The sequence below is a fragment of the Dermacentor andersoni genome, chromosome 1, assembly GCF_023375885.2.
Source record: "Dermacentor andersoni chromosome 1, qqDerAnde1_hic_scaffold, whole genome shotgun sequence".
Taxonomy (NCBI): Eukaryota; Metazoa; Arthropoda; class Arachnida; order Ixodida; family Ixodidae; genus Dermacentor; species Dermacentor andersoni.
Genome location: NC_092814.1, coordinates 286,149,454 through 286,170,389, shown reverse-complemented (window position 1 = coordinate 286,170,389; position 20,936 = coordinate 286,149,454). Strand labels below are relative to the sequence as shown.

Here is a 20,936-nt window from a genome sequence, read left to right as displayed (position 1 = left end):
GTATTATGGTTGGCGTTGGTCTAAAAGTTGGCCTCCGGCCAGTTGCTGTCTTCACAGGTGGTTCGTTCGCATTTTGAGTGCTCGCTTTCTGCTCTTCGCCGGCACTTTCTTCGTGCATTCTTTTGGCCGGTGCCGCTGCTTTGCTGGTTTCCGTAGTGTCCATTACGGTTGAATCGTCCTCACTCGTTGCTACGGAGGGTTTCTTGCTTGTGCTTGCGTCATTACTTGTTTCAGCGTCCTTTGCTGATGTAGGCTTGCCAGATGTCGGTATGGCTTCACTCGCAACCTGCTCTACATCTCGTTTCGTAGAATTTGTGGCTGGGTCTTTCTTTGAAAGTGGCGACAGAGACGGTCTCGACGCACTGGCACTTTCCTCTGCGTCGACTTCGTCCATGAGGTGCTCGTTGACGACTTCCTCACTTCTCGGTGAGCCCGCAACGTTTGCATACGTGCGCACGCACTGACTTCGTGGCCGAAGCGTCGACACACAGAGCAACGTGGCACGCGGCACTCGCGCCTGATGTGCCCCGTACGGTTGCACCGAAGACACAGTGGAGCACGACCTGGCACAACCACTAGCGCCATTATGCCTGCTACTCGTAGCTGATGCGGTAGATCGTCAAGTGTCACGCCTGGCTTCAGCTTGAGGGTGACCGTACGCATAGACGACCCCTTGTCCGTGATGCCTGGTACACGCCATTGCTCTTTCTGGACGTCGGTGACTTTCCCGTATGGAGCAAACGCCGCGTGTACGTCTTCGTCGGGCACATTGTGCAGCAACCAGTGGAGTTTAACCCGGACATCCCGGTTGTGTGGATCCACAACCAAACATCGTCGTTCCTTGACTTGAACTTCCGTATACTTCAGCAACTTCTTTGTCGCTTCTGCACTCTCGAACGTCACCGCCCAGACGTGGTTCATCTGGAATGCCCCCAACGCGACCACGTCGGGCAGGAATTTCAGATGAGCCAGCGTGTCGCGAAAATCTTCGACACGGAATGGTCTCGCTTTCACGTCGCCGTGAAGAAAAACTGTGTTTAAAACACACGAACCTGTAGGCAGTGGCGGCAAAACAACATGGTATTCCGGTTCAACGGACGCAGGCATCCTGTTTCCGCGGCTTGGCATAGCCGCAAACACCGCCTCTACGGAGCGCGACATTCGACGTCCGTACCGAGCGGTAGCCGGAAGTCGAATCCTAGACCAACGAGCCGACGTCTTTTCCCATTTCCGGCACGTTTACAGTATGGTAACATTTTGGCTCTCTGCAATAACGAAGACGTGGGCATCTTTAATCACCTTCGTGCTGAGAAGAGAATAGGAACATACTGAAAAAAAGAATGGATAATGTTCTTCGGGTTTATATTAACATTGCTTTATATGCCGGCTGCCGGCTGAATAACGGGCTCGTCCGGGATTTGAACCCGGGACCTCTCGCACCCTAAGCGAGAATCATACCCCTAGACCAACGAGCCGACGTTTTTTTTCTTTTTTTCTTTATTGCCAGTTCTCAACGTTTTCACATACTCGTACATATGAGCAACACACCCAAAACAGAAAAAATAAATAAAATATTCCACGCTTCATGTAGAAAAGGAAACATTCTGTAATAAAGCGGCCAGCACAACTTGGCAGACTTTGTCTATTAAAATTCTTTGAGGAATGCCAACGCTTCAATCCTCGGTAACCACTCAGGTACAATAAATTCTCCTTTTTTTTTTACTTCAATAAAGCGTGACATGTGTTCACGGAAATGCAGGCGCGCAGGCCGTGCGTGTGGGTCACAATAGAAGCCCTCCATTCGGGGTCGCCATATACAGTAGAGGCCTGTGAGCATGATGAGGTCAAAAGGGACCCCGTCCTCATTATCTAACGGCAGAAATCTGATGCCGTGTGGATCCAACGGGAAATCTTTCTTTATGGTTCTTCGGAGGACATCCCAAAAGAACACCCCCTCCCAACAATTCAGGAACACATGGTCGACTGTTTCTGGTTTTTTGCAAATCAGATAGTTGGAACCCCACGGCATGTAAAAACCGCGTCCTTCCAAAAATGTTCTAACTGTCAGAGTGCCCGTGTGAAGCTTGAAGAAAAAAGATTTCACTCCTGGCTGCACGTCCATTCTTTTCACGCGTTTTAAAACATTGTTACCTTGACCTGTACTGTATATGGAACTGTACATAGGCACTGGAAAAATAACATCACACAGGTCACTGTACAATTTCTTTCTTTTTACACTGAACAGATAGTCATTCGAGAACCGTACTGACAAAAAGCGGACACTCGCTACTATCTCTTTAAAAAAACCGAATGGAGTACCAGGCATTATTTGACTGCTGATAACAAACTCTGGTAACGCATAACAAAGTCTCACTCGATACACCGCTCTTAAGAACGGGTCGTTGACGTCACGAAATAAAAAAAATCCATTTACAAGCTGTCGCACGAAAAGGTGTGCCAGACCTAGGCCCCCATCTTTCACTCGCCTAAAAAGATTCGTGCGGCTGCAACGCTCCCAGCTGGACGCCCAAATAAAGACAGCAAAAACTCGATGAAACTTCTGCACATACACTCGCGAACAATACAACACTTGCATAACATACCATAATTTACTAACAAAAAATAAATTGCACACTGCCGCTCTGGCGAAAATTGAGAGAGGTGCACTTTTCCACCTCTCCGCCTTTTCTCGTGTTTCTTTCACGTTTTCTAGCCATAAATCTTCAGTTTTCTTATAATTTTCAAGTGGAACGCCTAGGTTCTTTACTGGTGTTTCAACCCACTTCACGTTAGCAAATCTGTTGGGGGCTGACGGCCACTCGCCATGCCAGAACCCGATGCACTTTCCCCAATTCACAAGGCTCCGCGTCACTTCCCCAAACCTTCTTACTACCGCAACAGTCTCCAGGAGACTCTCTTTTTCCGTACAGCACACAGCTATATCATCAGCATACGCCAAGAGCTTTACCTCCGACGCCTGTAATCGGAAACCATGAACCCGGTCATTTTCAATAATTGATAGACATAACGTTTCAATATAAATACAAAATAAGAGCGGACTTGCTGGGCACCCTTGACACACAATCCGCTGGACCTCAACGGGGCCCCCCAATCTGTTGTTAACTATGAGGCGCGTTTTGCAGTTTCGATACGCTATAGTTATACCGTCCGTGATGATTGAGCCTAAATTAACATGTTCAAGTATGGCAAACAAAATGGCATGGGGAACACAATCAAATAAATGCCTTTTCTAGGTCAAGCTGAAGGATTGCGACAGCCGACCGATAAGCGTCACAACACTCAAGCACACACCTCATAGAATGAATATTAGTAAAAATAGAGCAAGCCTTAATACCACAGGTTTGATGGGATCCTACAATCTGCGTTATAGCTGTCTGAAGTCTACCAGCCAATATTTTCATAAAAATTTTATAATCACAGTTTATTAATGAAATTGGTCTGTATGAGGTCACAAGTCTTAGATTATCCTTTTGTTCTGTTTTTGGAATGAGCACAGTGTGTGCTTGGGAAAATGACAGGGGCAACGTTCCCAACTCAAATGCCTCATCAAAGACATCATTCAACTCGGAGGAAAGGTCATGTTTGAATACTTTGTAAAATGCCGCGCTCAGACCATCCGGCCCGGGCGACTTGCCAGGATTAAGATCATCTATCGCCTTTTCTATTTCTGCTATTGATATCGGTGCTTCGAGAGCTGCTTTTCTTTGTTCTGACAGCCGCGGCATGCGTTCCAAGAATGTTGTTTTAAAACCTTCCACATCAACTGATTTATGGGCAAACAGCCTTTCATAGAATCGAAAAAACGCCTGGTCTATGCCCTCTGTATCTGTTATCTCAACACCGTTTTCTTCTATCACATCGATGTGCTTGCGGCGAGCATGGGCCTTTTCGATTCCCAGCGCTCGCTTTGTGGGCGTCACCCCGGCAGCCCAAGCCTCGGCTCTGGCCCGCACGAGCGCTCCCCGATAGCGTTCTTCGTCCATTACTTCGCGTTTCTGTTTTATGCTACTGATGTCGTCTTTAAACTTGCCCGGCTCTCGACACTCAAGCTTAACGAGCCTTTCGAGCATCGTTCTTAAATTTCTTTCTTTGAGTTTTCCCTCATACTTAAGGCAGCTAGATCGCTCTATGGCTTTCATTTTGACATGGTGCTTTAATAAGTCCCATTGTGCGCCAACATTGGGCATCCTTGCTGCTTTCATTTCGTTTATCACTTCTTTCACAGCTAGAATAAAGCATTCGTCGCTCAGAAGCTTTGCGTTCATTTTCCACAAATCCCATGAAAATGTGTTTTGTTTTCCCTTGCTTCCCATCAGACATTTAACTAGACAGTGGTCTGAGAACCACACGGGTTCTACATGATACTGGGTGCACAAAGGTAATATCTCTATTGACGCATAAATACGGTCAAGGCGAGCGTGACCCGGTCCTTGAAAATGCGTAAACTGCACTTCTCTCGCTCCTTCAAGGCATTCTGCTACATCATCTACATCATGTTCTGCAATTAACCGTGACAATAGCTGGCTACTTCTATCTTTATACCCGTGCTCGTTGCTTCGGTCCCGAGTGTTCAAAACGCAGTTAAAATCTCCTAACATAAGAACATGTTTGTCGTTACTCAGATACTGCTCAGTGCTAAGAAAAAATCTGTGCCTCTCATCAGTACCGTTCGGCGCGTAAACACATATTACTCTCCAGTTAACCTTACTATAATGAAAATCAACAACGATCAATCTCCCACTTTGGCATGAATGAACATTATCTACAACAAGGCCTGTTTACTTTTTCAAAAATAGTAGGCACCCCGCTTTGCCCACCGCGTGACTCACTGCCACGTAATAACGAGACGTAAAGCGAAGCGTCATGCTTCGGGTCTGCTCCTCCCCTTCAACTTTTGTTTCTTGCACGGCCAACATGTCGAGGTCGTGGTCCGCCAACAATCTGTACACTTGGTTCTGCTTTTTCTTTGCGGCCAGGCCTCGAACATTTAAAGTGGCCAAACTAAACGACAGATTGTGTGCCATGTTTTTTAAATCGAGGTAATAGGACCCGAAGCATGACGCTTACCTCGCACGTCTAGCGTACCGCTAGACGCCTTCGGATCCGCCCGGTTGCCCAGTGTCTTGGTGCTGCCTCGGCAGCTCGGGAGTGGCCTTCCTCTCCGTTTTGACATTTGGCCGTGGTTTAAGGCTGGGGCGTCTCCCCGTGGGTGCCTGCTGGTCGGCAGTTCCTTCAAGCGGCCGTTTGACGGCCGGGCTAATTCTGGGGTTGGAGACCTGGCTGTTTGGCACACCCGTCTTGGTCGACTCAGTGTCGAAGCCTTCTGTTTGACTGCTTTCCATTGTGTCGTCGTGCGCGGGCGCAGGTGTTGCTGCGAGACCGGTCTCTACTGCTGGCGGCTTGGCTGTAGCCTCCGTTGTCGACTGGCTTTGCTTGCCTTCCGGTGTCTTTTCGCTGGCCTGCTCCTTATGGGCTTCCATGTCTCTGCTTCCTTTCGCTGCCTCCTCGGCTTCGGTCACATCCATTACATGGTTCTCGGTGTACTGGTTCACACCTCGTCCGGTAGCTGTGGCGTAGGACCGCGTGCACTGAGCGCCTTCGTGTCCATATCGCCGACATATCGTGCACCGGGGCACTTTGCAGTCTCGCCGGACATGTCCAGAGCCCTGACAGCGAAGGCACTGCATTGGTCGACCCGGAACGACCACTAGTGCAAGTTCTCCAGCGACCCGTACCTGGTGGGGTAGGTCCTCCAACTTCAACCCAGTTTTCAACTTCAACAGCACCGTCCGGGTGGTCGAGTTCTTGTCGTGGACTCCCGGATCGCGCCAACGCTCACGCTGCACGTCTACCACCTTTCCAAAAGCGGCAAGCGCTGTACGCACGTCATCGTCAGCTACACCGTGAATAAGCCAATGAAGGCGTAACTTCACTTGCCGATCCTGTGGGTCCACTACGACGCAGCGACGCCCCTTAACTGTCATTTCCTTCAAGGCTAGTAGCTTCTTGGTAGCGTCTGCATTGGACATGGTAACCGCCCAGACATGGTTAATCTGATAGGCACCGAGTGCAACAACTTCCAGCAGCATCCCGGCAAGAGCGTCCCTGAAATCTTCGACTCTGTAAGGCCGTGCTCGCACGTCGCCATGCAGAAATACCGTATTGGTGACGATGTGTCCTGTTGGCAGTTGTGGCAAAACAAAAGAGTATTCTTCTTGGTTCCTGTTACCGCGGCTAGCAAGGGCCGCAATCGCCGCTCCAACGGAGCTCATGATTCGCCGTCCATCACGCTCGGTGGCCGGAAGTAGAATGACCAACGAGCCGACGTCTTTTCCCATTTGCGGCACGTGTACTGTATCGTAACATCTTGGCTCTCTGCAATAACGAAGACGTGGGCATCTTTAATCACCTTCGTGCTGAGAAGAGAATAGGAACGTACAGAAAAAAAAGGAATGGATAATGTTCTTCGGTTTTATTTAAACATTTCTTTATATGCCGGCTGACATTAAAAAGTGCAATAACAACGGGCTCGTCCGGGATTTGAACCCGGGACCCCTCGCACCCTAAGCGAGAATCATACCCCTAGACCAACGAGCCGACGTCTTTTCCAATTTGCGGCACGTGTACAGTATGGTAACATCTTGGCTCTCTGCAATAACGAAGACGTGGGCATCTTTAATCACCTTCGTGCTGAGAAGAGAATAGGAACGTACAGAAAAAAAAAGAATGGATAATGTTCTTCGGTTTTATTTAAACATTTCTTTGTATGCCGGCTGACATTACAAAGTGCAATAACAACGGGCTAGTCCGGGATTTGAACCCGGGACCTCTCGCACCCTAAGCGAGAATCATACCCCTAGACCTACGAGCTTTTTTTTTTCTTTATTTCCGAAGTTCACATGAAGAACAATGAGTCACAAACGATAAAGCACTTCAGCTACGCTTGAGCTGAGGCGAGCAAAGTTAAAATTTCTTCAAACTCACTAAATGATCAAGAAGTGTTACCCACTGAGGTGGGTCATGCTGTGCCCGGATGCATTCCCGAAGGTAAGCAGCACTTTCAATAAAGTTTTCACGTGCACTGCGCGTATTAACATCTGCATGCCTTACTTGCATTCGTGTTTTCCACAAGCTGTGGAGGCCAAGAAGCATGAACAAATCATATGGTACATCTTCGTGATCAACCGGTAAAAACCTGATACCATAAGGGTCTAGTGGTAACTCTTTCTTAATAGTTCTCTGTAGGACGTCCCAGTGGAATATCGCGTCCCAGCAGTCCAGAAAAACATGTTCGACTGTCTCTGGCCTCTTACATAAAAGACAGTTCGTTGTCCAAGGGACAAAGATTCCCTTTTCTTGAAGCCACGTTTTGACAGGTAATGTATTAGAGTGTAACTTGAAAAAGAATGTTTTCACGCCTGGCCTAACTGGCATCTTCTTCACTCGCTTTAAAATATTCTGCCCTGGGCCTCCACGATAAGGCGCCCGGAACAATGGCACCGGCAGCATGATATCCACAAGATCTTTGTACAGCTTTTTCTTGGGAACACTGTACAAATAGTCTGGGGAAAAACGCACTTCTAACAACTTACAAGAAAGCACAACCTCGCGCAAAAATCCGGTTACAGCACCGCACATGTTTTCACCAGAGGACACTATGTTTCTTGGGAGTAGCCTCTGCAATCGGACCTGTATAACCGTTCTTAAGAAGGTGTCATTTTGATCACGAAAGAAAATAAAGCGTGATACCACTTGACGCAAAACCAAATGAACCAGTCCAAGGCCTCCACTCTTCACTGAAAGAAACAGGTTTGTTCTCCTCGTTTTTTCCCAGGTCGAAGTCCAAAGAAAGACGGCAAATATACGATGCCATTTTTGAATAGAGGTCCGCGAAGCACACAGCACATTCATGAGGTACCATATTTTTGAAATGAGAAAAACATTGCAGACAAAGGCACGTGAGAAAATTGACAGATTCCTTCCCTGCCATGCTCCCGCTTTCTCTCTCACCCTTGACATCTCTTCGTTCCAAAGTGGGCTGGGATCGCGATAACATTCTAGGGGCACACCAAGGTATCGCGTTGGCATGGGAGACCATTGCAGCCGTGAGAAAAATTGCGGTGTAATATCCCATTCCCCGTGCCAAAATCCAGAACTTTTTTCCCAGTTTACTTGACATCCAGTCTGGTTACAAAACCTTTCCATAATGTTTGTAACTTCACAAATGCTTTCTCTGTTCGTGCAAAATACCGCTATGTCGTCCGCATACGCAAGAAGTTTCAACTGAGCAGATTGCAGCTTGAAACCCGTGACGTAATCACTGTTGATAATGGCCAGACATAAAGGCTCTAGATACGCTGCAAAAAGCAGAGGAGAGAGCGGACAACCTTGCCTCACTGAAGAACGCACTGTGAGGCGCTCAGTAAGGTCACCATTAACTATAATGCGTGTCATACAATTTGCCTACGCCATTTTTACTCCTTCTACTATTACACTACCCAGGTTAGCATGCTCTAGAATGGAGAAAAGAATGTCATGTGAAACGTGGTCGAACGCTTTAGCCAAGTCCAGCTGTATCATAGCTACCTGGCTTCCAAGCGCGTCAACACATTCCAATACGGTTCTGGCCACATGTATATTTGTTGCAATGCTGCGTCCTCTGATGCCACAGGTTTGGTGCGGCCCTACTAATTTGTCGATTACACTCTGAAGTCGTCTGGCTAGTACTTTCATGTACACCTTGTAGTCGACATTAGTGAGGCTGATAGGTCTGTAGGAACCCACTAACATTCGTTTCTCCGGATCATCAGACTTGGGAATAAGTACAATGTGTGAAATACCAAAGGACAATGGAACTTTTTTGCGTTCATAGGCTTCTGTTATCACTTGTAACAAGAACTGAGAAACATCATGTTTAAAGGTTTTATAGAAGGCAGCGTTCAGCCCATCTGGCCCCGGCGCTTTTCCAGACGGAAGATCATCTATTGCTTTCTCGATCTCTTGCAAAGTAATAGGTAATTCAAGACGCTCTCTTACATCATTGTCGAGTGTTGGCATTAGTCGGAGGAAATCCCCTTCAAACCCTTGCGCATGCTCGCGCCTATTGCCGAAAAGTTCAGCAAAGTATTCCGTAATAGCGCGCTGAATCTCACTAGGGTCGTTTGTAATGTGCCCCTCGTATCTTACTTGCCTGATTTCCTTCTGGCAAGCGTACCGCTTTTCATCTGATAGCGCCCGCTTTGTAGGCGCTTAGCCTGCCCACAAGTTATCGCTCCTTGAGCGTATTATTGCTGCTCTATACCTGTCAGTGTCAATTGTTTCGATCTGACACTTTACGTCTTTTATTTCTTTACTTAAGTTTCCTGGCTTATTGGTTTCCATCCTAACCAAGCACTCGGGTTGTTCGCGAAGTTCCCTTTCTTTTTCTTTCTGTTTATACCGAATTGCGCTACTTTTTCCTATAGCTTTAAGCTTCACTCGTTCTTTGAAACTTTCCCATTCAATGGCAAAGCAGTCCGCTTGCTCAGCTAGTACACCATCAAGATCGCTTTTAATTTCCTTGACAAATCCTTCATCGTCTAAACTTTTCTCATTTAGTTTCCAAAGGTACCAATTAAAGCGTGATTTCCTTCCCTTCGTTCCAAAAGTCGCGCTCACAAGGCAATGATCACTAAACGACACAGGTTTTACATCATAGGCTGTGCATAGTGGCACGAGATCAGCAGAAACATATAGCCTATCTAATCTTGCGTGACTGTCGCGTTGAAAGTGTGTGTAATCAGGCCGTGTTCAAGCCGAAAACACACTTCCAACGCCATCCAATAAATAATCGTGCACAAATTCAGTCAACAGTTCCGCGCTCTTGTCCCTCACTGGTCTACACTTCACTCGGTCAGTAGCAGCACATACGCAGTTAAAGTCTCCCAATACAAGCAACACCTTGTCACAATTCAAGTACGGCTCAATGGAATCAAAAAAACACTTACGTTCACTTTCAACATTGGGGGCATAAACACATACAACGCGCCAGTCTAAGTTTGAAAAAGAAATATCAACAACCAAGAGGCGGCCACTTTCACATGCAAATACAGACTCCACACTTATACCTAATGTGTTGCGAATGAAGATAAGGCATCCACCCGATGTCCCAACGGAGTGACACACACACACTTCAAAGTTGGCGCGAAAAGGGGGCACCATGCGGTCAGCATGTTCTTGCGATTCTTGCACAGCTATTAGGTCAAGGTCATTATCAATAAGCAGGCGATTAAGCTGACATTGCCGCCTTCGTGCTCCCAGCCCTCTAACATTCAAAGTTTCTACACGCAATGGGGTTCTTAGCTCAACTACCATACGTTTACGTAATAAAAAGGGGCGCGATCCGCATGGTGCCTACCTCTGTCGACCATGTGATTCTCCCGACTGATGTTCCGCAATGATGTTCGGGGGGTCTGTCAGGCCACCCAAAGGGTTGTCTGGTGTTTGCCTCGACGTGGTCTGAGGCAATTCCTCGTCGCATCCTCCACTTTGCATGCGCGCAAACTCGAAAGGTCAGCCAAAAACACCGTGTCGGTCGATACACAACCGACGCTGACATTCCACAGAACACAGGAAAAAAATTACGGAGGCAGTTTACCTGCCTGCCGTGACTCGGCCAAAAGGTTTGGACGCGGCTTCAACGACGAACGTCGACTTCCTGTCGTTTTTGGAGGCGGCTCCCCACTGCTACTACCACCAGGCTGCAGGTTCTCACCGGCGCTCTCTTCGCGGGACCGTTTTCCAGCGGTTAGGGCAGCCGCTTCATCGTCGGCGTCCATGGCGTCGGCAATGCGAGGCTCCACGTGGTCCGGGGTTTTCAGCGAAGCTTTCGTATCGGCCACCGCACTGTGACTGCTGTCGCTTTCGGGGTCACGCTGCGCTAGCTGAGATGCCACCACTGCAGGAGACGTCAACGTTGTCGTTGTCTTCTGCTTAACCAGAGGCGTAAACGAAGGCCCATCTTTCGTCTCCGTTTTCCCAGTTGTCCTCGCTGCCTCTTCTGCGTCCGCCTCATCCATCAAATGCTCCGAGGCATCTTCACTGGTTCCAGGGCCGGCGATGCTTGCATAAGTACGGGGGCACTCACCGTCTTCGTGACCGAAACGTCGACAAGCTCCGCACCGCGGGACCTTACACTCCCGTCGAATGTGTCCCGTACCTCGGCAGCGAAGACATAACGGAGGCCTTCCAGGCACAACTACGAGTGCCAACTCACCCCCAACGTTAAGCTGCTGCGGCAAGTCGTCCAGTTTAACGCCAGCTTTCAATTTCAGCGTGACCATCCTGCTCGTTGAGCCTTTCTCTGACACGCCGTGCACACGCCAGCGCTCCCGGGCCACCTCGGAGACCTTTCCGTACGGTGCGAGCGCGACACGCACGTCCTCGTCCGGCACGGTGTGAAGCAGCCAATGGAGCTTGAGACGTACGTCCTGGTAGCCGGGTCAATAACCATGCAGCGGCGTTCTTTGACGCGCAGCTCACCAATGCCTGCAATCTTCTTAACGGCATCCGCATCCTTCAGCGTGATGGCCCAGACATGGCTCATCCGATACGCCCCCAGGGCGATAACATCCGAGAGAAGCGATTGCTTAGCCAACGCGTCTCGAAAATCTTCCACCCGGTACGGGCGGGCCCTGATATCCGCGTGCAAAAAAACAGTATTTAAAACTAAACGCCCGGTTGGGAGACTTGGCAGAACAACCTGGTAGTCGTTTTCCATTTCCATAGCCCTGTTACCGCGGCCAGAACTGGCCGCTGAAGCCGCTCCAACGGAGCCCGTCATCATACGTCCGTCACGCTTGGTGGCCGGAAGCAGAATCCCCCTAGACCAACGAGCCTACGTCTTTTCCAACTTGCGGCACGTGTACAGTATGGTAACATCCTCGCTCTCTGCAATAACGAAGACGTGGGCATCTTTAATCACCTTCGTGCTGTGAAGAGAATAGGAACGCACAGAAAAAAAAGAATGGATAATGTTCTTCGGTTTTATTTAAACATTTCTTTATATGCCGGCTGACATTAAAAAGTGCAATAACAACGGGCTCGTCCGGGATTTGAACCCGGGACCTCTCGCACCCTAAGCGAGAATCATACCCCTAGACCAACGAGCCGACGTCTTTTCGAATTTGCGGCACGTGTACAGTATGGTAACATCTTGGCTCTCTGCAATAACGAAGACGTGGGCATCTTTAATCACCTTCGTGCTGAGAAGAGAATAGGAACGTACAGAAAAAAAAGAATGGATAATGTTCTTCGGTTTTATTTAAACATTTCTTTATATGCCGGCTGACACTAAAAAGTGCAATAACAACGGGCTCGTCCGGGATTTCAACCTGGGACCTCTCGCACCCTAAGCGAGAATCATACCCCTAGACCAACGAGCTTTTTTTTTTCTTTATTACCGGTTTTGCAACAACAATACACTTACAACACATGAAAAGTCAAGACGGGGTTACAATACAGTTTGTCAACACATTGAGAGGAAAGCCCTCAGTCGTCTTCTGACTGACGTTGTCACTTAAAATTCCTTTAGTGTGACTAAGGTTTCTACCCTGGCTACCCAGGGAGAAAGACATTCTTTTGTTTTTTCCACTTCTGCTAACCGAGCAATGCTCTCTCTAAAGTACAGCCTTGCTGGTCTTGCATCCGGTTCACAGTAGAAGCCAGTCATTCTTGAGCGCCATATACTGTGCAGGCCTGTCAGCATGATTAGATCGAAAGGTACACCTTCTTCGTTGTCTATCGCAAGGTACCTAATTCCATGCGTGTCTAGTGGGAATTCTTTTTTGATTGTCCTCTGCAACACATCCCAGAGGACACCGCTTCCCAACAGTGAAGGAAAACGTGGTCGATCGTTTCCGGCTTTTTGCAAATAATGCAGTGAGACCCCCATGGCATATAAAACCCACGCTCCTCTAAGAAGGTTCTTACAGGGAGAGTTCCGGTATGCAGTTTGAAAAAGAAAGTTTTTGCACTTGGTGCTACTTGCATTCTTTTAACCCGTTTGAGTACGTTCTTACCCAGGCCTGCACTGTATATCACCCTGTACAACGGGATTGGCAACACTATATCACATAAGTCTTTATACAGTTTCCTCTTTTTAACAGAATATAAATAATCATTAGAAAAACGCACACTCAAAAATCGCACACTCGCTACTACTTCCCGAAAATAACCTTGTGCCGTCCCCGTCAGGACTTGCGTGCTAATAACATATTCAGGTAGCAGTCGCCCTAATCTGGCCTGGCACACCGTTTGCAGAAATGGGTCGCTGACCTCGCGAAAAAAGAAAAATCTATTAACTAATTGTTTGACAAAAAGGTGTGCCAGTCCAAGTCCCCCACACTTCACACTCCTGAACAAATTTGTGCGACTGCACCTTTCCCGCGTCGATCCCCACACAAAGGTCGCAAAAACCCTATGAAGTTTCTGCACATTTATCCTGGAACAGTGCATCACTTGTATCACATACCATAGCTTAGCCACAAAAAACATGTTACACACGGTTGCCTTCGCAAACATAGAGAGATAATTCGCCCTCCAAGCATTCGCCTTTTCGCGTAAGAGTTCTGCTTGTTGCTGCCAGTAGTCATTATTATTTTTGTAGAACTCAAGTGGCACACCAAGGTACTTCACAGGCGTTTTCTGCCATACAACATTGGCAAAAATGCCCGGGGTGAACGGCCACACGCCGTGCCAAAATCCCAGACACTTTCCCCAGTTTACTCGGCTCCCTGTAACGTCGCTGAAAAATTTAACACTTCGAATGGTTTCTTCAATGCCTTCGTAGTCAATACAACATACCGCCACATCATCGGCATATGCGAGCAGTTTTACCTCTGAAGATTGTAAACGAAAACCACGGATAGAATTATTTTCAATTATTGACAAACATAATGTTTCAATATATATACAAAACAAAAGTGGACTGATGGGACAGCCTTGATGCACGGAACGCTGCACTTTAATGGGGGCCCCCAATTCTTTGTTAATAATTAGTCTGGTAGAGCAGTTCCGATACGCCAGAGCTACACCATCCGTGATGACGGATCCGACATGAATGTGTTCCAACACTGCAAACAAGATAGCATGCGCTACGCAATCAAATGCCTTCTCCAGATCCAATTGAAGTATGGCCACACACGCTTCAAGGGAGTCACAACATTCAAGAACTGAGCGCATCTTGTGAACATTCGTCGCAATAGTGCGACCCTTAATTCCACACGTTTGGTGTGGGCCGACTATGTCTTTAACAACCGACTGAAGTCTAGCTGCTAAGACTTTCATTAGTATCTTATAGTCTACATTTGTGAGTGCTATTGGTCTGTATGATGTTACACTTTTCAACTTATCTACATCCTCTGTCTTCGGAATCAATACCGTGTGTGATTGACCGAAAGATGGCGGTAACGCCTTACCATCGTACGCTTCGTTAAAAATTGCTACAAGTACTGCTGACAATTCCTTTTTAAACCGCTTGTACCACAGAGCGCAAAGCCCATCAGGGCCCGGTGACTTGCCAGGATTCAAACTGTCAATTGCGCGTTCCACTTCAAACAGTTATCAGCGTTTCTAACGCTACTTTTCTTTCTTCAGTCAGTTGAGGCATTCTTTTCAAGAAGTTCGTCTTAAACCGTTCTAGGTCCACCTGCCTAAATGCGAACAGATTTTCGTAGTGTTCAAAAAACGCACGTGCGATACTATCATTATCTGTAACTTCGTTACCACCCACCTCGATCACGTCAATATGATTAGGTCGAGCGTGCGATTTTTCCAGTCCGAGCGCCCTTTTTGTGGGCGCCTCCCCTATCGCAAAGGATTCGGCTCGAGCACGAACTATCGCTCCGGGATAGCGTTCCTCATCATGCAGTTCAAGTTTCTGTTTAATATTCCGTATGTCGCTTTTGTATGCTCCCGGTTCTTGGCACTCCAGTTCTGTCAGCTTTTCCAAGATTATTCGCAGTTCCTTCTCTTTCTTTTTTGTTTCATGCATTATTGCTACGGAAAGATCGATGGCTTTCATTTTAATGCACTGTTTAAACACTTCCCATCGATCTTTTAATTCACCCTCGCCGCTCATTAGAATTTTTTTGATGCAGTCCGATACATATTCTCCGAAACTTTCGTCAGTAGTTAAGTTTGAATTCATTTTCCACAGCTCCCAAGAGAAGCTGCCGCCTTTTTTCTTCCTTCCTAAGTGACATTTAACCAGACAATGATCAGCGAAGGAAATAGGATATACACTGTAACTATTACACATTGGTATTGCTTGAAGCGACAAGTAAATACGATCTAAGCGCGCATGGCTGTTTCCTTGAAAGTGCGTGAAACGCACATCTCGCGTCCCTATCATACATTCCGCCACATCCGCTAATTCGCATTCAGTAATTATCTCGTTCAAAACATTCCTACTTTTATCGCTCCTTAAACCTCTATTAGACCGATCTCGGGCATTGAGAACACAATTAAAATCACCTAACAGCACCATCTGCTTTTCAGAAGATATATACTCTTTTAACATGGAAAAAAACAAAGCCCGTTCCTCCAACGCATTTGGTGCATAAATACATACCACCCGCTATTCAATTCCATGCAAAGCAAAATCACAGAAAACTAATCTACCAGATGGACATGAATAAAAACCTTGCACCGTTATACCGGGTAATTTTCTAACAAACAGCACGCAGCCCGCCGACGTCCCTAAGGCGTGGCTCACTACCGCGTAGTACCGTGGCGTAAACCGCTGCACCATGCTGCGGGTCTCTTCATCACCATCTACTTTTGTCTCTTGCACGGCTAACACGTCAAGGTCATAGTCCACCAGCAGCCTACACACTTGGCTCTGCTTTCGCTTGGCGGCCAGACCTCGAACGTTTAGCGTGGCCAATCTAAGCGGCGGGTTGGGAGCCATGATTATAGGTCTAGCGAAAAGTTTTGGCCCGGAGCATGGTGTTTACCTTTAGCGCCTAGCACACAGCTAGACGCCCCCGGAGCCGCCCGGTGGACCGGTACCACTGGAGAGCGGTGGTGGCTTCTTCTCGGACTTCTTGTCTGCGTTAGCGGTGTTCGGTCGTGGCTTGTAGCTGCTGCGCCTGCCCGTTGGCGTCTTCGAAGGCGGCCCGTCTTCCCCACTTCCTTGGTTCGCTGCGCTGCTGTCTGCAGCCTTCTCAAGAGGCCGTTTGACCGAGGCTCCGACATTGCTGCTCATAGGGTCGTTCTGCGCCGACTGGTCCTCAGCTGTCTTCATTTGCTCGCTAGCTTCCGTTCGGCTGCTCTTGCTTTCTTCCTTGGTCTCTTCTGCTGGCTTTTTTGCCACACCTTCCGTAGAGTTTTCCTTGTCCGGTGGTGTCCCCGCGCCCACATCAGGTGCAAGCACACCGCCTACAGCACATGGGGTTGCCTGGTCTCCTGCCCCTTTCGCCGCGTCTTCGGCCTCGGCCGCGTCCATTACCAACCTTGCTGTGTCATTGCCTTCGGCTGGCCCAGTCATAGAGGCGTATGTACGTACGCACTGGTACTCGGCGTGTCCAAACCGACGGCATTGCGAGCACCGGGGAACCTTGCAGTCTCGTCGTACATGACCAGTGCCTTGACAGCGCAAGCACTGCATTGGCCTGCCAGGAACGACGACTAGGACCAGCTCACCGGCGACCCTAATTTGGTGCGGGAGATCTTCCACCTTCACGCCGCTGTTGAGCTTGAGCAAGACGGACCGGGTCGTTGTCCCCTTGTCGTTGATATCCTGAACGCGCCATCGCTCTCGGGTGACTTGTACGGCTTTACCGAAAGCCGCCAATGCCGTTCTTACATCTTCATCGGCCACACCATGTATTAACCAATGAAGACACAGCCGCACCTGCTGATCATGAGGGTCGACCACGATGCAGCGCCGCCCCTTTACCTTCAGCTCCTTGACTTCAAGCATCCTTTTCGTGGCGTCCGCGGTGTTCAGGGTCACAGCCCAGACGTGGTTAATCTGGTAGGCCCCGAGGGCAAGCACTTCCGGCAGCAATCCTGTTGGGCCAAGAGCGTCCCGGAAATCTTCTACTTTGTAAGGTCTAGCTCGCACGTCGCCGTGCAAAAACACGGTGTTTAGCACGACGCGCCCCTTTGGCAGTGGAGGCAAAATAATCTGATAGCCTGCGTCGTCATCGCTGTTCCACCTGTTTCAGCGGCCAACAAAGGCCGCTGTCGCCGCTCCACTGGAGCTCATGATTCGCCGTCCGTCACGCTCGGTGGCCGGAAGTGGAATGTGTCCTAGACCAACGAGCCGACGTCTTTTCCAATTTGCGGCACGTGTACAGTATGGTAACATCTTGGCTCTCTGCAATAACGAAGACGTCGGCATCTTTAATCACCTTCGTGCTGAGAAGAGAATAGGAACGTACAGAAAAAAAAAGAACGGATAATGTTCTTCGGTTTTATTTAAACATTTCTTTATATGCCGGCTGACACTAAAAAGTGCAATAACAACGGGGTCGTCCGGGATTTGAACCCGGAACCTCTCGCACCCTAAGCGAGAATCATACCCCTAGACCAACGAGCCGACGTCTTTTCCAATTTGCGGCACGTGTACAGTATGGTAACATCTTGGCTCTCTGCAATAACGAAGACATCGGCATCTTTAATCACCTTCGTGCTGAGAAGAGAATAGGAACGTACAGAAAAAAAAGAATGGATAATGTTCTTCGGTTTTATTTAAACATTTCTTTATATGCCGGCTGACACTAAAAAGTGCAATAACAACGGGCTCGTCCGGGATTTGCACCTGGGACCTCTCGCACCCTAAGCGAGAATCATACCCCTAGACCAACGAGCCGACGTCTTTTCCACTTTGCGGCACGTGTACAGTATGGTAACATCTTGGCTCTCTGCAATAACGAAGACGTGGGCATCTTTAATCACCTTCGTGCTGAGAAGAGAATAGGAACGTACAGAAAAAAAAGAATGGATAATGTTCTTCGGTTTTATTTTAACATTTCTTTATATGCCGGCTGACATTAAAAAGTGCAAAAACTACGGGCTCGTCCGGGATTTGAACCCGGGACCTCTCGCACCCTTAGCGAGAATCATACCCCTAGACCAACCAGCCGACGTCTTCTTCAATTTGCGGCACGTGTACAGTATGGTAACATCTTGGCTCTCTGCAATAACGAAGACGTGGGCATCTTTAATCACCTTCGTGCTGATAAGAGAATAGGAACGTACAGAAAAAAAAGAATGGATAATGTTCTTCGGTTTTATTTAAACATTTCTTTATATACCGGCTGACATTAAAAAGTGCAAAAACAACGGGCTCTTCCGGGATTTGAACCCGGGACCTCTCGCACCCTAAGCGAGAATCATACCCCTAGACCAACGAGCCGACGTCTTTTCCACTTTGCGGCACGTGTACAGTATGGTAACATCTTGGCTCTCTGCAATAACGAAGACGTGGGCATCTTTAATCACCTTCGTGCTGAGAAGAGAATAGGAACGTACAGAAAAAAAAGAATGGATAATGTTCTTCGGTTTTATTTAAACATTTCTTTATATGCCGGCTGACAATAAAAAGTGCAATAACAACGGGCTCGTCCGGGATTTGAACCTGGGACCTCTCGCACCCTAAGCGAGAATCATACCCCTAGACCAACGAGCCGACGTCTTTTCCACTTTGCGGCACGTGTACAGTATGGTAACATCTTGGCTCTCTGCAATAACGAAGACGTGGGCATCTTTAATCACCTTCGTGCTGAGAAGAGAATAGGAACGTACAGAAAAAAAAGAATGGATAATGTTCTTCGGTTTTATTTTAACATTTCTTTATATGCCGGCTGACATTAAAAAGTGCAAAAACTACGGGCTCGTCCGGGATTTGAACCCGGGACCTCTCGCACCCTAAGCGAGAATCATACCCCTAGACCAACGAGCCGACGTCTTCTTCAATTTGCGGCACGTGTGCAGTATGGTAACATCTTGGCTCTCTGCAATAACGAAGACGTGGGCATCTTTAATCACCTTCGTGCTGAGAAGAGAATAGGAACGTACAGAAAAAAAAGAATGGATAATGTTCTTCGGTTTTATTTAAACATTTCTTTATATGCCGGCTGACATTAAAAAGTGCAAAAACAACGGGCTCTTCCGGGATTTGAACCCGGGACCTCTCGCACCGTAAGCGAGAATCATACCCCTAGACCAACGAGCCGACGTCTTTTCCACTTTGCGGCACGTGTACAGTATGGTAACATCTTGGCTCTCTGCAATAACGAAGACGTGGGCATCTTTAATCACCTTCGTGCTGAGAAGAGAATAGGAACGTACAGAAAAAAAAAAGAATGGATAATGTTCTTCGGTTTTATTTAAACATTTCTTTATATGCCGGCTGACAATAAAAAGTGCAATAACAACGGGCTCGTCCGGGATTTGAACCTGGGACCTCTCGCACACTAAGCGAGAATCATACCCCTAGGTCAACGAGCCTTTTTTTTTTATTACCTTTCTCAGGATTGAAACAAAGCGATACAATCACAAATTCACACTACATAAAGTAATTAAAAACGCTTGCCCGCTTTGGGCAAGCGTGGGCATTTAAAACCGCTTCAGGTTGACAAGAGCATCTAATACAGGCATCCATGCTGGTGGATCAATCTGTGCTTTATATATCTCACGAATCAACGCGATACTTTCTTTGAAGTACTCTCTGGCTGGCTGGGCGTTCATATCTGCATGATACACTGCCATTCTTGTTTTCCAGATGCTGTGAAGACATAAAGCCATAAACATGTCATACGGCACCCCTTCATCATTATCGGTTGGGAGGAAGCGGATGCCATATCGGGTAATCGGTAACTCTTTTTTTAAAGTACGTTGCAGTATGTCCCATAAGAAGGTGGCATCTACGCAATCAAGAAAAATATGGTCGATAGTTTCTGGTTGCTTGCACAATAAGCAGTTTATCGTCCAAGGCACGAAGATACCCTTCTGCTCTAACCACGGTTTAACGGGCAGAGTTCCGGTGTGCAAGTAAAAGAAGAACGTTTTCATCGTGGACCGTACTGGCATCCGCTTCACCCTTTTCAGTACGTCTTTGCCTGCTCCTGTTGACAACATGGTGCGATACAGTGGTTCTGGCATACATACATCAACAGCATCTTTGTAGTTTCTTTCGTGTGACATTGCTTAGATACTGTAATGAGAACCGTGCTGCGAGGAACTCGTAAGACCAGACGACTTCTCGCAGGAAGCCTCTTACTTTCGACCCATCAACCCGATCAGACGACACAATAAACGCTGGCATAGCGTCACACAATCGCATTTGAATCACAGTACGTAGGAAAGCATTGTTTTGCTCTCGCATAAAGAGAAATCTAGACGCCACCTGTTTTAGAAATAAATGCGCCAAGCCCAGTCCGCCACTTTTCACTGACCGGAATAAATTTGTACGGCTTGTACGTTCCCAAGTTGATCCCCATATATACACTGCTAGCACCCTGTGGAGTCTTTGAATGCTTGCTCTCGTCGCACACAGTACTTGCAGAACATACCAAATCTTGGCTACAAGAAAAAGGTTACATACTGTTAACCTTGCAAATATAGATAAGTCTCTCCCTCCAAATTTGGTCGATTTTTCTTTTATTTGTTCCGCTTCATTTCTCCAATAATCACTAGTGTCTTTGTAGTGATTTAAAGGCACCCCGAGGTATTTCGTTGGCGAAACCGTCCACTGCATGCTTTCAAAGACGTCCGGGGTGTCGTCCCAATCCCCATGCCAAAAGCCCAAAGATTTGCTCCAGTTGATAACGCTTCCGGTCACTTTACAAAAACTCTTCGCCACACTGACGGCATTCCTGACACTTTCTTGGTCAGAACAGAAAACTGCAATATCGTCAGCGTACGTA

At 47.7% G+C, this 20,936-nt stretch overlaps 8 non-coding genes across 8 annotated transcripts; all 8 read right to left on the bottom strand.

Annotated features, from left to right (window-relative positions):
- Nucleotides 1-1,403: 1,403 nt before the first annotated feature.
- TRNAP-AGG (transfer RNA proline (anticodon AGG)) lies at nt 1,404-1,475 on the bottom strand. The gene has a single exon. It is a non-coding gene; the product is annotated as a tRNA-Pro (tRNA).
- A 5,071-nt stretch (nt 1,476-6,546) lies between these two features.
- Nucleotides 6,547-6,618, bottom strand: TRNAP-AGG (transfer RNA proline (anticodon AGG)). The gene has a single exon. It is a non-coding gene; the product is annotated as a tRNA-Pro (tRNA).
- A 5,480-nt stretch (nt 6,619-12,098) lies between these two features.
- TRNAP-AGG (transfer RNA proline (anticodon AGG)) lies at nt 12,099-12,170 on the bottom strand. The gene has a single exon. It is a non-coding gene; the product is annotated as a tRNA-Pro (tRNA).
- Nucleotides 12,171-17,533: 5,363 nt separating this feature from the next.
- On the bottom strand, nt 17,534-17,605 carry TRNAP-AGG (transfer RNA proline (anticodon AGG)). Its single transcript has one exon. It is a non-coding gene; the product is annotated as a tRNA-Pro (tRNA).
- Nucleotides 17,606-18,352: 747 nt separating this feature from the next.
- TRNAP-AGG (transfer RNA proline (anticodon AGG)) lies at nt 18,353-18,424 on the bottom strand. Its single transcript has one exon. It is a non-coding gene; the product is annotated as a tRNA-Pro (tRNA).
- Nucleotides 18,425-18,625: 201 nt separating this feature from the next.
- TRNAP-AGG (transfer RNA proline (anticodon AGG)) lies at nt 18,626-18,697 on the bottom strand. Its single transcript has one exon. It is a non-coding gene; the product is annotated as a tRNA-Pro (tRNA).
- A 201-nt stretch (nt 18,698-18,898) lies between these two features.
- On the bottom strand, nt 18,899-18,970 carry TRNAP-AGG (transfer RNA proline (anticodon AGG)). Its single transcript has one exon. It is a non-coding gene; the product is annotated as a tRNA-Pro (tRNA).
- Nucleotides 18,971-19,171: 201 nt separating this feature from the next.
- On the bottom strand, nt 19,172-19,243 carry TRNAR-ACG (transfer RNA arginine (anticodon ACG)). Its single transcript has one exon. It is a non-coding gene; the product is annotated as a tRNA-Arg (tRNA).
- Nucleotides 19,244-20,936: the final 1,693 nt, after the last annotated feature.